Genomic DNA, 17159 nt, shown 5'->3' on the forward strand with positions numbered 1-17159 from the left:
CAATGGCTAGACCAGGGCATAAAATCTCAACTTCTAGGGGCCTCAGAGTCCTCACTTGTAAAAATTAGTGGATCTTGTTTTAAAAAAATGTGCCAAGAACTATTCTTACTTCTAATGTTTGCAGCTTTTGGTAGGGACAAATGTGAATATTGAGAGACCTGCTGAAAGTTGACTTCCAGGCTTAAACCTCAGAAAAAAAGCCTAGCTTCATTGCTGCTGCTCTGCCATGGTAAATAATTATTACCTAAGTTGTCTTCTCACAAAAGGCCATTCAGATTGTTTCAACTGCTTTTATTTATTCTACAGGATTTCAGTTTCAGACATGCTCTTGCTGTTACTATGTACAGAGTTCTGCATGGGAAATTTGAGAGAGAAAACAAAATGGCATCTTTTATACTCAAGAGAGAAAGCAAAATGGTATCTTTTATACTCAAGAGGAATATTAATGGAGTGGAGAAAATAATGGGAACTGTTAGAGTAAGTTTCCATCGATGCTAAAATTAACTTTTTTTCTTGCCTAATCCTGTTTTTTGTTTTTGTCTTCATCTGGTTAAAAAAAAGAGAATTTTGTTGAACTGTATTAATAGGTCTACAGTATAAGGATGTAAAACATAGAAGTTTGGATAAATGAAGGCAAAAAAACTTTCATGAGGCTCTCCCTGAGATCATGAAGGAAATTTGACCAATGAATTGAGGAGAAGAATAGATAATAATGACCACACCTCTACCACCTGCTGGCCTTTATGTCCACCCCCAGGGAGGATTTTGCAGGTATGCGTGATTAGACCAGCAAAGAACAATTACTATACCTACTGTTCTTCCCCCTCAAATGAGAAGTGGAGAAATCAAATTCTGTTATTAGCCTAAGGTAGCAAATCTGAAGGATGACCGTTGGACGCAGAGTGCAAGGACTGAACCAAAAGTTTCCTCTAGCTTTATCCAAAAACTTGGTACATGCAGAGCAGACATCTAAGAGACTGAACACAGAAGCAAGTGCATCTAAGTTTTGTATGTAGATTGTGGAAAGGGATTGATTTCATTGTCATTAGGTGAGATGAATGAGCTTCATAGACTTAATTAACTGGCAAATCATCAGTGTCTGAATTTACATACTTAGTGTAATATGAAATCTAGAATATTTTTCTGTTGAATTTTGTAACTTTTAATAGATGATCTTCCCTCTCATTTTTAATAGCTCATCTGCCTTATACCCCTCCTCTCCTCAATTAAACAAAACAAAAAAACAGACAGATATGCTGGAAAAGGCAGGGGTAGTGCTGATGATGGTAATATTTCATGAAACTACCTGAGAATTTCCTACTCAAAAAACTGCACACATGTATATATTATTTTATGGTAGAGATTTATGTCAATTTGGATATTTTAAAAAGTGCTAAGCCTAAAAGGTGGGAAAAAAGAGATTTTAAATTGTTTTAAATTGATAAAATTTCTTAAAATTTTTGTCATAGAATTCACTAGAAGGTGAGTATTTGGGGGTAGATAAGACTTAAGCATATTTTTGAATAAATGGATACAATCTATCTACTAAATGCTTACTTTGTGTCAGGCACTCAGTAGTGCTGATACTAAGCTACCAATGATCCTTGCCTTGTTGGGGTTTACAGCCCAGCTGGAGGTGTAGACTCTACTTAATAGCAAAGGTCTATAAATAGGGCCCTTATCACTGAATATTGCCCTTATCACAGCTCATGTTCTGCATTATAACTGCCTATGTGTCTGCTTGAATGTAACTTTTGACTGAGCAGCTCTGAAAAGAATGGGCCTCATAGAAACTAGAAGTTTCCATGCAAACTAGAGGTTTTCCACTCAAGAGATCAAGCCAAAATTTAGATATTTATTCCCCACTTCAGATAAAAATATTTCAATAAGGAATAAATTTCAGGAGTTCCCACTCCTGTGGTGGAGTGGAAACAAATCCGACTAGTAACCATGAGGTTGTGGTTTGATCCCTGGCCTAGATCAGTGGGTTAAGGATCCTGTGTTGCTGTGACTGTGGTATAGGCCAGCGGCTACAGCTCTGATTTGACCCCTAGCCTGGGAACCTCCATATTCCCCGAATGCAGCCCTAAAAAGGAAAAAAGGAAAAAAAAAAAAAAAGAAAAGAAAGGTCAATATCAGAGTCTATGAAACCTAAGGCTTAAAGAGTACAGTGAAGTTATTTTATTCTGGAGGCATTTCCACATGCTGTATGTTAGTTACTTAGAATTTTAAGAGTAACTTTTGCAGAAAGGCAACAGCAAGAATCTGAGTCTGCCCAGTGTCTTCTTTTTACACCTCCTGTAAATATAGCATTATTTTAATTCAATTGTTTGGCCTATTTTCTTCAGGAGATTGATGCCTCATTAAGGGGTCTGTTTATGTGCAGTGGTGGGGAAAATATCCACAAAATTCACCTTATGGCTCATCATTTACTACCTTAAGTATTTCCTTTTTAACTTTGATCAGATGATTTCATTCCATATAAACAAACCTTAGAACTACCACCAAAAAAAAAAAAAAAAATCCTGGATCCATATAAATGTCCATCACAATATGGTTTCTAATAATTTTCTGTATCCTACAACAGTTCCTGGTGCAGAGTAAGTACAGTAAGTGCTCATAAATGTTTATCAACAAATGCATCAATGAATAAGTATATCAGAAACACAGTGACTCCATTATATATTCAACCAAAATAGGTTTTTGGTGTCTGGGGGTTCTGTCTTAAAAGTAAGAATGCTTGTTGACAGGATCCCTCTTGCTAAAAAGTGTGCCTGGATGTTCCCTGGTAGTCTAGTGGTTAGGATTCAGTGCTTTCATTGCTATGGCCCAGGTGCAATCCCTGGTCTGGGAACTGAGATCACACATCAAACTGTTTCAAGCCACAGCCAAATAAAGAAGAAGAACAAAAAAAATGTACGCTTGCACTGAGAGATACTGTGTTTAGGAACCATGCTATGGGACTACTGAATAAACTTTTATTATTTTATTTCTAAAAGTTCCTAAATAAGATATAAGAAAGACTCCTTACGATGACATCTGTTACATTTCCAATAGAGTAATAATGGATTTCTACATAGAACATAGTGAGCCTCCAAATGAATTTCAATTAGACTGTGTTCTCAGTTTTTAAAACCATATCATGACTACTAATATCCCTCTTAATTTCCTAAAAATTAAAATAAGAGGAAGTTTTAAATTCAAAAGGTCTAATAAGAAAAAGAGGTAACATTAAGAGATAAAACTATTCATTTTTTTAAACTGTCCTTATTCTTCTTTTAAGTTTCACAAGCACTGAAGGGTGAACAATGCTTTTCTATTTGAGCACACTTTGGAGTCCTTGGTAAATGCAGCCAAGCTGTCTGCTATGTCCCCTCCAGAATGTTTGCCAATTTTCTGTCATTTCCTCCTTCACTTGATAGTGTTTGTGTGACAAAGGTATATTTTAAAACATCCTAATCTACCTAACAGAATACCACCAAACACCTATTTAAAAGCATTTTTTATTCTCCACACGCTAAATTTGTCAGAAGACACAAACAGAATTCACATCCCTTCTCCATAAGGAAATGGCTAGAGGGCTTATTGTGGAACCAATGGCAGACATACTAACTGCCCTTTGTAAAAGAAACAATTTTCCAGTGACTTAGCCAATGTCTGTACTTCAACATTAAACACGCAGAATAATAAAACTATTTACTAAATTATATTTCTTTTTATATTCTCTGTGCACTTAAGCTAGTTTTCAACTACTTCCTTTCCCTGATAAACAATTCCTTATTTGTGATTGAGAAAATTATTTTGGATTAGGTATTATTTCAGATTCCAGTAACCTGGTATGGAAACAGCATCTTTCCTCCATCAGCAACTGCCTGCTCCTCACTCCAGATCTCTGCTTTTAAATTGCAGTAAAGTGGGAACACTCTTTACAATTTTCATCCAAAAAGTGATCAAAGACATTTAACAAGTGACTAATAAAAAAACGCTTTTTTCCCATTCATTTCAAAGCACTTATTTTCAGTTCCAAAATTTTGTGAGTTTTTTCAAGTAATTCAACTGTGAACCTTAGTTTATAGATTGTAAGAATATTAAATTCCTTAATCTTAATAAGCATCCTCTGCTAAAAGCAAAATTATTATTACTTATTTCTTTGCTTTAAAAAAAAAATTCTTCCATTCGATTGGTTCACTCTGCAGTCTTACACGGTCTTTCCCACTGATTTGTTAGCACTTCAAAGCCTTCTCTTTTTTTTTTTCCTGCTTACCAGTGATTCTTCTGAGTTCGGGAGCTTACCTTTTTTCCCAGGTGAAAATTGCTTTATTATCCTCAGGTGTTTGCTTTCTTTCTGAAACTCTCAGAACAGTTTATTGCAAAGTCGTCATTGTCCTTTACAAAAGGATCCAATTCCAAATAATTACTGTTTGTGTTGTACATCATTTGAAAATATTTCTCCCTTCCCCTTGTCAGGATTGCAGGAGTCTCACATATTGCCCCACAAATCCCGCTTGTATTACTTAAGCATATGCCTGAGAAAAAGACAGATTGCCTAGTTCTCTTCATCTGATCCAGATTCTACCTGAGGTCTGTGTTCTCTCATAGGAAGTGAACAAAAAGTTAACACTTTTATAAGTATCAGAATGTTTTTTCATGAATTCAGCACAGCTTCAAGCAACCAATCTCCAAAGAATAAAAGGAAATGATCTTCTTTAAAGGTAAAGAAAACTATCCAATTCATTCCCAGACTTTGTAGCATAGCATGGAATGTCAAACAGAACTGTTTGTTGTCATTGTTGTTGTTTGTTTTGTTTTCTTTTTTCTTTTTGGTTTTTGTTTTGTATGGAGCACTTTGTCTCTAAATAAGTATATCCGTAAGTTTCCTGTCTGGATAAGTCATTACTCTAGATTCTTTGAAGTGTTTCCTGGTTTTATATAGTCATAGTATGAAACATATCACGTAAGAAAAATTCGGCTCAGTAACAAAATCCCCTCCTCTCAGTAGTGCCCACAGTCAGTGCAATTTCTATGATCACTGGTGATCAATGACTAGATCTTTTTTAGGTCCCATGAACAAAGGTCATTCAACTTCTAGTCTCATTTTAGGCATTTTTTTTTCAATTTGGAAGCAAAAAATCCAATTGATCAGAAAGTACATCAAAATTTAAATAAGGAATCAGTTTTGATTAGGTCATGCCAGATCAACCTAGAATATCTGAAGGAATAAAAAATTTCCGTGAAAATTATGAAATAATGAAAGTTTTCTGATACTTTTAAAATAAAAGCTATGAAAATGTGCACATGGAAATTTTATAGGATGAAATGAGAGACTAGTGGAAGGAAAAATTTAAGCGTTAAAAGTTGATTTATCCTTTTAATGAATGTTTATAAATCTGTTAACAGAAGCATCATAGACTATCAAACCAGTTAGCATTTATCTTTTTAAGGAGTTAGAAATAATAATGATTAACTTTTACTAGATGATCGTCCATTAACTGCAAAGACATTTATAGCCACACTCCTATACAAAAATAATTGTGCTCACCAACTTCAAGAGGAGCTTGCTTGCCCAGATGTAGGATCGTAAAACTGGCTTCAGAGGGACTGTTGTAGGAGGAGACTGAGAAAATAAACACATGATCTCCAAGGCACAGCAGCTGAGAACTCAGAAATGAGGCATGGGGTCTTGACCACTCATCAGTCTTTAAGGTTATCCTGACATCTGAAAGCCATTGACATGCCTCGACTTCCAGCGCTTCATACGGGAGGCATGCCGAAAACCGAGATAAATATAGATCCCTGACACCTGAGCCAGATGAAATGAAAGTTAACTTGAAAAATCTTGCTCATTTTGTGCCTCAGTTGAGGAAAATAAAACCCTTAATCCTTTTCCTGTTAAAAACCTGTTATGCCCCTTAACAGACAGCTGTTTTGCTTATGAAACATGGGAATTCAAATAATCAATCATAAGCAATCGATTTGCTTCCCTCTGTGATTAGCATTTGTTTTGATTATATAGAAATAGGTTCAGTTTTCCTTGCCTGATTATGAAAGACACATAATAGTGAATGTTAAATATTTACTCAAAAACTTTTTTGGATAATTTGCAAGTGAGTTCTTGAAATATGAATACCTATTTAATACTTATTTTTTTCTACTATTTGGTTTAAGTAGTTGTTTGGTCATTTTTGTTTGCCTCAATTAAGGAGGCAGAAAGTGTCATGCATTGCCAGGGTGCTTGGGTTGAAGTTAATCTTTTGGTATAGTTTTATAATGTAGTTGATTTAAATTGAATTTTGCTTAGTGCTGTTGGTAAGCATATGAATGAGGCTCTACCCTCAGTCTGAGCAGACTCTATGATTAAAGTTATTACTCTGAAACTAGAGTCAAGATTTCTAACAATAAATCACATTCTGGGATTTGTATGTTAAGGATCTGTAATACTATATTTTTAAGAAGTGAACAAAGGAACTAGGAAATCATGCTGCTTTTCTGAGATTTTTGAGGTTTTAATTATTTCCCAGGATAATTATCATCCCAGGAAGGAGGATGACTCTTTTAAAATGACCAAAACTAGCATTTTTGTATCTTGATAAAGGTCCCATGTAAGGAGTACTATCTATGAGTTGGCACTTTGCTAAGTAGGTATTGTATAGTCTCGTTGTTTTCCCAGTCCCAAAATATCTTTTCAAATCAAGTTAGTATTTTTAGGCCCAAAGTTTACAAAAAAGAAAACTGAAATTCAAAAGGATAAATATTGACAATGGACTCATGGTGAATAAGTGTTTTGTAATAGAGTCTAACTCACAAAATTTTGACTGATAGCATGTTTTCTTATCCTAAAATATAGGTAAAAATGAATTTAATCCATACTTTATCTGTGTCAGATTAGCCATCCTGTGAGTGATTACAAGGCTTCTTTAAATTTTTTTCAGTTAGGGATAGTACATAAATGGTCCCTATGGAGAAACGCTATGTTACCAGGAAATCCCCAGAAGCATTATGTCCCTAAAACAAGAAAAAGATAGAAGATGTGTAAGGCACAACTCTAGCCAGAGATATTTCTCATTTACTTTTTTCAACTTTTCCTTGTTGTTTTGCATGAGCAGAGTTTGACCTACCAGAGCCTGGTGGGCCGGTTCTGATGGCCACTTCTCAGCCATAAATATCATGTTTGGCAGTCAGAGGTTGGAAAACTGGCATAGGGGAGTGACATCCAAGTGGTAAGGAGTCAGCTAGTGAGGTCAAGTGGTAAATTCCAGAGAAATTTTTGCATGGGAAGGAAAGCCACATCCTCAGCTTTCATAGAATATGACACTTTTCATTATAGGAAAAAAATTCTCTGTGTATGCAAAGTTTTTCTATTACTTGAACTAGGAAGTTGTTAAAGTGTTTTATCAAAGAAGTAAGAAGACAAACTACAAATTCAGTGAACTCAGGATCATACGTATTTTCTATGAATCACAATGAGGGTCATAGAATGCCCACACGCTATGCACCCATATCTTTGAATATGGATTATGTCCTATAAATAAGAATAAATCTGGAATGCCCTTTCTATGAGTTAAATATTCATTATCATTAAACTGGTCATTCCTTGCTGGAGAGAGAGTTGTGAAAAGTGGATGGTGAGAGAGGGGGAAGAATAGTGGTGGGTAAGCTAAAAAACAACTGGGCTCTGGGGTAACTAACCGGGACAAAACCTCTGACCCCCTTCCACCAAAGGATCCTCAAATATTTTCTTCACCAACTATCTTCAAAATTAGACATTTCATCCAAGGAACTTAATTAAAAATTTTCACCCAACATTGTCTGTCTTTCAATTGTTTATGAACCTAAAGTAGTAAACTGGGAAAAATCAAAACCTCACCCAGTTTTTGTTGCACAATGAATGCCATAAACTTTAAGGCACTGAAGTTGAACCAACAATCCTGCTGCTAGCAGCAGCTGTTGCCAGCTGTTGATAGAATGTTCTTCACAAGGCATTATTGTGAAATGTCCCATTTCTATGTGAAAATCTTTTCTCAGAACAGCAATTAACTGTTCATATGCATAGCATCATGGATACAGGGACAGTCATACTCTAATTCTTTGTCCTTCGCAGCCCCTCCCAAATCCTGTTTCCCTGATGCCCTCAGGGCATATCACTTCTGCATCTCACCAACACCATTGAGGGTACTTTGTCAGGTATAATTAACAACACTGACTTCATTCTTAAGTACTATGTCAAGCTGAATGTGTTTAGTCCTCAGTGAATAATATACTTTTTAAAAATTCATTTCAGAAAAATCAAATTTTAAATAAAAAAATCACCCCTTTGTTTATATTCCTGCCCATTGTCTAAGTGTTAACAGTAAGCTATCCTTGAATCCCTGGCTCTGTAACATAACAGGGAAGGAATAGTTTGTGACCTTGTGAGGAAACTTTGGCATAAACCTCTGTACACACTTGAAAACAATGAGAATATTCACCAAGATACTTTAACACGTTAACCTTGCTAACTTGTTTTTATGAAAAACACATTAGGAAAACACCCTTGGATTATTATCAGTGTGTTTAAAGTGTATATTCAGGATGTGAAGGACATTTAGGGCTAATTTGTAACTGATTCTATTAGCACATCCTTCTTTCCAGGCTTCTTTTCCCTCCCACCCTTCTTTTTCTGTTTGTCTACTTGCTTTCCATGTTAGCATAGAATAAATAATTTCATTCACGTATTCTTCATAAGGAGCATTTTCCTCCAGGAAAGCTGTGACAAAAGTTTATTATTAGTTTTCTCCTCTTAATTTACTCTTCTCTAATCTCCTGTAATCTGTGAGATACCTTTATTCCAAATATTTGTTTGAGGTAAACTTTTTACCACCATTTCCTCTAAAAGCTGACTTCAGAGGGCCGTTCTGCCTATATGTTTTTTATTCAAAAGTAACGAGGAATGATGGAAGTCTATACTATTAGAAATGATCTGATGGAGTAGTACTCTTAAGTCTTTGAAATAAAAAATTATTGATAAATTTTGTATCCTTATTTTTCTTCCCTTCCAGTTTATATCTTCATTAGTTGTAAAAGCCTTATAAATAATTTGCAATGAAATGTTATAGCTCCAAAGCTGCATTCTCCTCCTTTAAGGTGGATGGGTGATCATTTAATCATTTGTTCAGCCAACAGCACAACATATTGAGATTCCGATTATGTGAATGGTATTTTGCTAATCCCCTGGGAAAAGATGGTGACTAAAAAGCCAAAGCTTGTGCTCTCCAATAACTTATTGTTTAGCTATGGGAGACAAGCACTATTTAACAAATCATAATGTATTTTCATAAAATGGGATAAATAATTAATGAAAGTTTTATCATAAGATAAACTGAAAAGTAAGAGAGATTTCCCTAATATGTACATACAGTTATATGTATATATAATACATGTGTTTGCATACCATATATAAATGGTATGGATTTGTGCATGTGTGTATACACATATATTGTATGCATTTGCTTATGTATTAGGGAAGCCTCTCTAACCTCTAGCTTATCACAGTGTAATATTCCTTCAAAATTTATCCTCATTTATCTGTTTATGATACTACATCAACCCTTCTTAAGTAATGCTTATCTCCTTCACTGAATAATAAGATACTTCAAAGCACTAACTTTGGCTTCATATCATTTAGTTCAAATAAAAATATGGTATATACTATATATATAATCCTACAGAGAGAGAGAGATTGAAACATGAGTAGCTTTTAAGTGGCAAAGAATTAGGAAAGCATTCAAAAGTAAGGGTCCAACTACCATAAGGAGCCTGCCATGGACAGAAGGAGCATGGTGAATTCAAGTAATCAAAAGCATTAGACCAATGCAGATGGATGACAGAGTATAGGCAAGAGTAATATGAGATGAGGCAGAGGATTGGGGAAGAGCCAGATGTCAGAGGGATTTGTAGAGATTTTCCTAAGGATGATGGGAAGCCTTTTAAAACTTTTAATCGAGAGATACATGATTGGATCTCAAATTTAATAACAAGCTCTCTGATAGCTTCATGGTTAATGGATTGAAGAGAAGTAAGGATGAACATGGGGAAGTGAGCTAGGCAACTGTAACTAACTTTAATGGTACCATCCTAAAATGGATGAAAAAAATGGAGAAAAAAACATGGATTTAAGAAATACTTGGAAAGTAAAATCAACAGCTTTTGGTGGTGGTGCTATATAAGGACAAGGAAAGAAGAATAATTGAGGAAATATTGACATTGAAGCTATTCTAGACATTACTCTACATACTACCATGAACACTTATTCTTCAAACGACATATGAGAATGCATCTAGCTCAGTGATTAGATATCTCAGCTGGTACTGAAACAACATTTCTTGAAAGACAGCTTTGATAAATTAATAAGTGAGTGAGTAGAGTTGAGTACCATGTGAACAGGAGTAAACACATTGCAAAGTCAACATTTTTTTTGTTTGTTTCGGTCATCATACAAAGCTTGCACAAGGCTGTCAGGGGGAGTCATAACACACCAAGTGATAGCTTAGAGACCTGAAGTCCAGGGAGATGGTTGATTTTCACCATCAAAGTGAGGGTCAAAAGGAAACTAGATGAACCCAATACTAAAAGGAAAAAAAAAATTAAAGTGACTTAGACAAATTGTGTAAGAGTCTTGCACACATCTGGCTATGTGTACAGGGTTTGTAATCTAATGGAAACTTGAGTCCCTCTGGACCAAGAGCAAATAATATCCAGAGGACATAAAGTCCTTTTAGCCCAAGAAAACAACAGGCTGGTAGCCAATTATGGTAGCAGCCAAGCAGATGTCCCACAGGTTTTTAAATCAGACACAGTTTGGTTTGTTTTAATTATTACTTACATGCTGTAGTACTTTCTGTTTTTAAAATTCTGCTTTGATATTATCATATGATAATCAGCTAATAGTCAGACAATTCTTATGCACTTTCTCGGTGAGCAATTGCAGAAAGCAGGGTCTGGTGCATTATAGCTCTGTTTTCTTCAGGAGAGCCAGGGGGAAGTTTAAGTAGGACAATCCTGAGGCCAATCAAAAATTTCTAACAAAGCACTGGAATCAAGACTCTCAGCCCTTAGATCATGCTTCAAATATGATTCCTCTGTTTCTGCATTTTTTTCATTAAAGATCAGATATCCACATTCTCGATTGTCCTTTCCTTGTCCATCTCTGGGTTTCCCTTGCTCTGTCTGAATTCTAAAAATAGGTATCTACCATGTTCTAATCCTATCCATTCTCTTTTCTCCCTATATCCTCTCTTCCTTAGCAGTGTATTCTACTGTATGAACTCAATTTACCACCTCTGCACAGTTAATCTTCAAGTCTATTTTTACACCTAAATTCTATCATAATATGAAATCTAGTTAGCAATTTTTGAGAACTCTCTATACACTAGTAAAATGTATTAATTTATTATTTATTTATTTATTTTTTTGCTGCACCGTTCCTGGCACAGTGATCAAACTGTCACCACAGCAGCAACCTGAGCTGCTTCAGTGTTAATGCTGGATCCTTAACATGCTGCTCCACAAGGGAATTCCATTATATATTTTCCATTTATCTCCTGTGTTTCATTTTCACTGCTTCTACCTAAGTCATTTTTCAGTCACCACCTACCTTTAACTATTTCCATGGTCTCCTAATTGATTTTCCTGGATGCAGAATTACTCCCCTCTCATTTATCCTTCCCACTGCTTTCAGAGTAATCCTTCTAAAACATAAATTTGATTTTATCATTTATTTAAAATAAAATATTAATAGTACCCTTTGCCTAGATAATGGACTTTAAACTCTTTAGACCAGTATTGAAAGTTCTCAACAATTATTTGTATTCCTACATAAAGTCTATTCTTCAATGAAATGATCTCTGCATTCTGACCTTATATTTTCCACTGCTTCTAATATTTCCTCTATCTAAAATTTTCAATTATCTACTTAAATGTTACTCTTCAGATTGAATGATCCTTAACATGGTGTGAACACTAAAAGCTTTAAAAACATAATATATTCATTCTTTATTCCAGACAAATTGAATGGAATTAATGGGTACTTGCATGTTTAAAAATTACTGGTAATGCTACTATTTAGACTATGTGATTACTTTGTGCAAATGAAAGAAACCACATCTTCAAAATATGTTGCTGTGCTCTGCAAGAAAACTGTCATTATATAGATAATATTTTATATTATCATATATATAATCATATGCATAATGTGAATGGCACCTTTAGTATTGTTCAGTGTATAAGTATTACCATATTCAGCAGTAGTCTTCAAGATTCAATGAAAGCATCTCCTACCTGAGATTTCTTCTTCAATTCCCATTATTCAGCAAATACTCATCCTGAATTGACCTCTCATAGTATTATATTTGAGGTTTTACTTCTCTGTAAATTTAAATCTTGTTTTAAATCACCCTGAGCATACATATTTCATCTCATGATGGAATTGGGGGCTTATTCATTTAATTTAATCTGCAATGTCTAGATAATAACCAATTGTTTAATAAATGAATCTCATCTGAATCATAGTTATAGAAAGAAAGATCTCTGGCAAGTATGGTGGTTTTATTGATTTTTTGAATAATTATACCTATTTCTAAAAGGTATTTCAAACAATAGTAAACAACAGAAAATCAGAGAAGATGTGAAACAAAGGGAAAAAAGAGAAGAGATTGACTTATACTAAAACTTTAGCTGAGGAATATTTGTTAACTCAAGCCCAAGCTTGGTGTCTCCTCACAGCCAGAAGCACAAAGCAACTGTCCTTATTTTCAAAGCTCTTACCGTAAAAGAAAACTGAGCAGCCCTTCTAAAAGCATCAAATTTCTTCATACACCAAACTTTAAGATAACTTGATTACTACATCTTTAAAAGAGATAGACATTACAATGGACAGTGTTTTCAAAGAGTTCTAACAAATGTTCAGAAGTAGAAGTTATCTTCAAATATTCAGAATCTAAAAGATCTCATTGGTCGGCCATTGACTTCTCCATTTTCAGCTTTTGCTGTTATACTTCATGCATTCCGCTCAAAACATACTGGCCTTCCCCTTGCTGTGGCTGTGATGCAGGCAGGCAACTGTAGCTCTGATTAGTCCCCTAGCTTGGGAACCACCATATGCTGCAGGTGTGGCCCTAAAGAGACAAAATAAATAAATAAATAAATAAAAGCAAAACTGGCCTTCTTGGAACATACCAAATTACGTCCTACCTCTGGACCTTCCACTGGCTGTTTCTTTTACCTAAATCTCTCTTCTCCCAGATATTTGTGTGCTACTTCTATTCCTCCTCTTCATTCAGCTTCTCTGCTCATATGTTCTCTCTAGGGGCCAACATACTTAAAACAACAATCTTTCATCATACTCTGTCTTCTAATTCTACTTTATTGCATTTGTTAATACTACCTGATTTTATTACATATATATAATATATATCATATAATATAAAATATATCATATATCATACATAACTATACATTTTTTTTTGTCTTTTGTCTTTTGTTGTTGTCGTTGTTGTTGTTGCTATTTCTTGGGCCGCTCCCGCGGCATATGGAGGTTCCCAGGCTAGGGGTTGAATCGGAGCTGTAGCCACCGGCCTACGCCAGAGCCACAGTAACGCGGGATTCGAGCCACGTTTGCAACCTACACCACAGCTCACGGCAACGCCGGATCGTTAACCCACTGAGCAAGGGCAGGGACTGAACCCACAACCTCCTGGTTCCTAGTGTGATTTGTTAACCACTGCGCCACGACGGGAACTCCAATAACTATACATTTTTAAGGTCACACCTGTAGCATATGGAAGTTCCCAGGCTAGGGGTCAAATCAGAGCTGCAACTGATGGCCTATGCCACAGCCACAGCAACATCAGATCTGGGCTGCATCTGCAACCTGTGCCACAGCTTGTGGCAATGCCTGATCCTTAATCCACTGAGCAAGGCCAGGGGTCAAACCCACATCCTCTCGGATACTAGCCAGGTTCTTAACCTTCTGAGTCATAACAGAAATTCCTGTTTGGTATTTTTTAAATATTTCATATACAGCATGTGAAGATGTAAAGGCTTAGAGGCCAGGGAATTTTGCTGTTTTATTAGGTGCCTTATTCCACATTTCTTAGAAGAGCACCTGACTTATAGAAAGCATACCATAAATATTTGTTGATTAAACCATTTATATATATTTATTTATGGCATTAACCTATGATGAAATGTTTAAGATTTAACTCTGAACCTTAGTTCCATGAAAGATTTTATGTGGGGAATGAAAATCTATAGTCCAAGAAATAGCATTCAGGTTACTTGTGTTGATATAGGATATAATGGGCATTAATGCAAAAAACAAACAAAAAAAGAACAAAACAAAAACTACTGTATTAGTTTTTTATTGCTTCATAACAGATTACCCCAATCTTAGTGGTTTAAAGCAATACCATTTATTATCTCACAGTTCTGTATGCCAACAGATCAGGCACAGAGTGGATGAATTATCTTTTCTGGGTCTCACAGTTTCTGCTGGGCTTCATTTTCATTTGAGTATTGAAGTCATCTGCAACACTCATGGGTTTTTGTATAAAATGAGTTCCTTATGGTTGTAGGACTGAGATTCCTACTTTTGCTTGCTATTGGCTAGGGGTTGTCCTGAGCTCCTAGAGGCTTGCTTCCTTCATATCCTAGCTATCACTCACAACACTCACAGAATCTGCAGTGTCTCTGCATTGCCAGGAAGCAGATTCTGTGGCAGTACAGAGGGAAATCTCACAGGTTCTTATTAATGAACTTTTGATCCCCAAATTCCAGTGCCATTATAGGTATATTTTATTATGTAATAGTCAATATTTAAATGTAATTCCAACTCATTTCCTCATTTTAGAACAGCATTCTCAGGCCTGTTTGTGGGAAATAACATGGAAGCACAGAGAGAACTGAGACCTCCACTATCCCTTGGCCAACCCATAGATCTATCTAGCCAAATGTAATAGAAGAAACTAGAATGGTGCTGGTGAATTTGGGGTTTAGGCATGAGAAAATTGGATTTTCTGAGCTTGTGAAAAATATCTGTGATAACATATAATTCCCTCCCTTAATTAGATAATGATTATTAATTATTAGATTGAATTTTAAAAAGACATGTTTTTTCTCTTTAAAAAAGTTGGTATAACATATTAGAAAAGATAGGTGAAATAGCAAGACTAAAGGGTTAGTCTTAGTCTCTTTGTCTTCCATCTCATCTAGGAAGGTAGTAGATGATGTCAAAGGACAGTGGGGAAAAGTGCAGTTGGATTTGGATAAATCACAATTACACAGAGGAAAGCTGGGAAGAAATACTAACTTCTAGGATTTATGTCTTCTTCCTAAACACTTCAACATAGGTTTAAGCCACATATATGCCATGTGCAGGTTGTAGCTACATTCAAAGTAGAACAAGCATAAAATGGGACAAAACTTTGCGTAGAGACTACTACATAGCTAGGTATATTAGCGGCATTGGCATATCTATTATTTTATAATTAACTTGTGCTCAAAGATTTTGGTGGGATATCTTTTCTAAGGACTTATAGCTAATAAGTGCCAGTGTTAAAAATTCTCAGAGAAGACATAAAGATAGGCAATACGTACATAAAAAGATGCTCAACACCATTAATTATTAGATAAATGCAAATTAAAACTACAAAGAGGTACCACCTCACACTGGTCAGAACGGCCATCATTAACAAGTCTAGAAACAACAAATGCTTGACAGGGTGTGGAGAAAAGTGAACCCTTCTTCACTGTTGGTGGGAATGTAAATTGGTACAACCAATTATGGAAAACAGTATGCAAATTGCTCAGAAAACTAAATATAGAACTATTGTGTGATCTAGCAATCCCATTCCTGTGCATACGTCTGGAGAAAACTGTAATTCGAAAAGATATATGCACCCCTATGTTTGCTGCAGCACTATTCATGATAACCAAGACATGTAAACAACCTAAATGTCCATTTAGAGATGAATAGATTAAGAAGATATGATACATATATACAATGGAATACTACTAAGCCATAAAAAGAAGAAAATAATGCCATTTTTAGCAATATGGATGCAACTAGAGATTCTCATACTTAGTGAAGTAACTCTAAAAGGAAAAGACAAATGCCATATGATATTATTTATATGTGAAATCTAAAATATGGCACAAATGAACCTATCTGAAAAACAGAAACAAACTTACAGTCATAGAGAACAGACTTGATTGCCAAGAAGGAAGGGGAGGAAGTGGGATAGATGTGGAATTTGGTGTTGGTGGATGCAAAATATTACATTTAGAAAGAATAAGAGATGAAGTCCTACTGAACAACACAGGGAACTATATCCAATCTTTTGGGATAGAACATGATGGAAGATATGATGAGAAAAATAATGTGTGTGTGTGTATATATATGTCACTATGTTGTACAGCAGAAATTGACACAACACTGTAACTCAACTGTACCTTAATTAAAAAAACTGTATTTATCAAAGTAATAAATATATAAGAATCTCCAAAAAAATTCAAACCATGCATGTCTGGCTTTATAGTCAATATCTTCTCTAACAAATCTTGCTCTTTCCCACCTCCTTTTAATTAATGTATTTACCTATTATTTTTCTTAAATATCAAATTTCTGAGTGAAGGTAAAATATTATTATATTCCATTTTTAATTTTTATTCATCAACATTAACACTTCCAAACTTTTCAAACCTGTGGCCTATTTTTTTGGTTATACCTACATCTTCTCATGTTAAAAGTATTATTCATTTTTTCTTTCTTTTCTCTATTTTTTGCCTTTTTGGTTTTTTAGGGTTGCACCTGTAGCACATGGGGACTCCCAGGCTATGAGTCAAATCAGAGCTCTAGCCGCCGGCAAGAGGGGATCCAAGCCATTTTTGCGACCTACACCACAGCTCACAGCAACTCTGGATCCTTAACATATTGAGTAAGGCTAGGGATCCAACCCATGTCCTCATGGATACTAGTTGGGTTTGTTAACCACTGAACCATAACAGGAAATCCATATTATTCATTTTTAATAATACGAGGTAGAGTCAGAAATTTAATTATATTAGGAAATTATTAAGGTTTGTATGCTTTTAATATAGCTGTAATAGTAAAAGAACTTTGAATTTTT

The 17159-nt window shown here is 35.2% G+C and overlaps 1 protein-coding gene across 3 annotated transcripts in view; it reads right to left on the minus strand.

The window, feature by feature from the left end:
* The window catches only part of LOC125110736 (platelet glycoprotein 4), a 192970-nt gene that overhangs the window by 79648 nt on the left and 96163 nt on the right, over positions 1-17159 (minus strand). For 2 of the 3 annotated variants that reach the window (XM_047752248.1, XM_047752246.1), the window contains exon 1: positions 5540-5748. The exons of the other annotated variant lie outside the window; for it this stretch is intronic. The gene's annotated coding sequence lies outside the window, so the exon portion shown is untranslated. Of the gene's footprint in view, positions 1-5539; positions 5749-17159 lie in introns of those variants that run through there. 3 annotated transcript variants of the gene reach the window in all.

Source organism: Phacochoerus africanus, chromosome 11, assembly GCF_016906955.1.
Source record: "Phacochoerus africanus isolate WHEZ1 chromosome 11, ROS_Pafr_v1, whole genome shotgun sequence".
Lineage (NCBI taxonomy): Eukaryota > Metazoa > Chordata > Mammalia > Artiodactyla > Suidae > Phacochoerus > Phacochoerus africanus.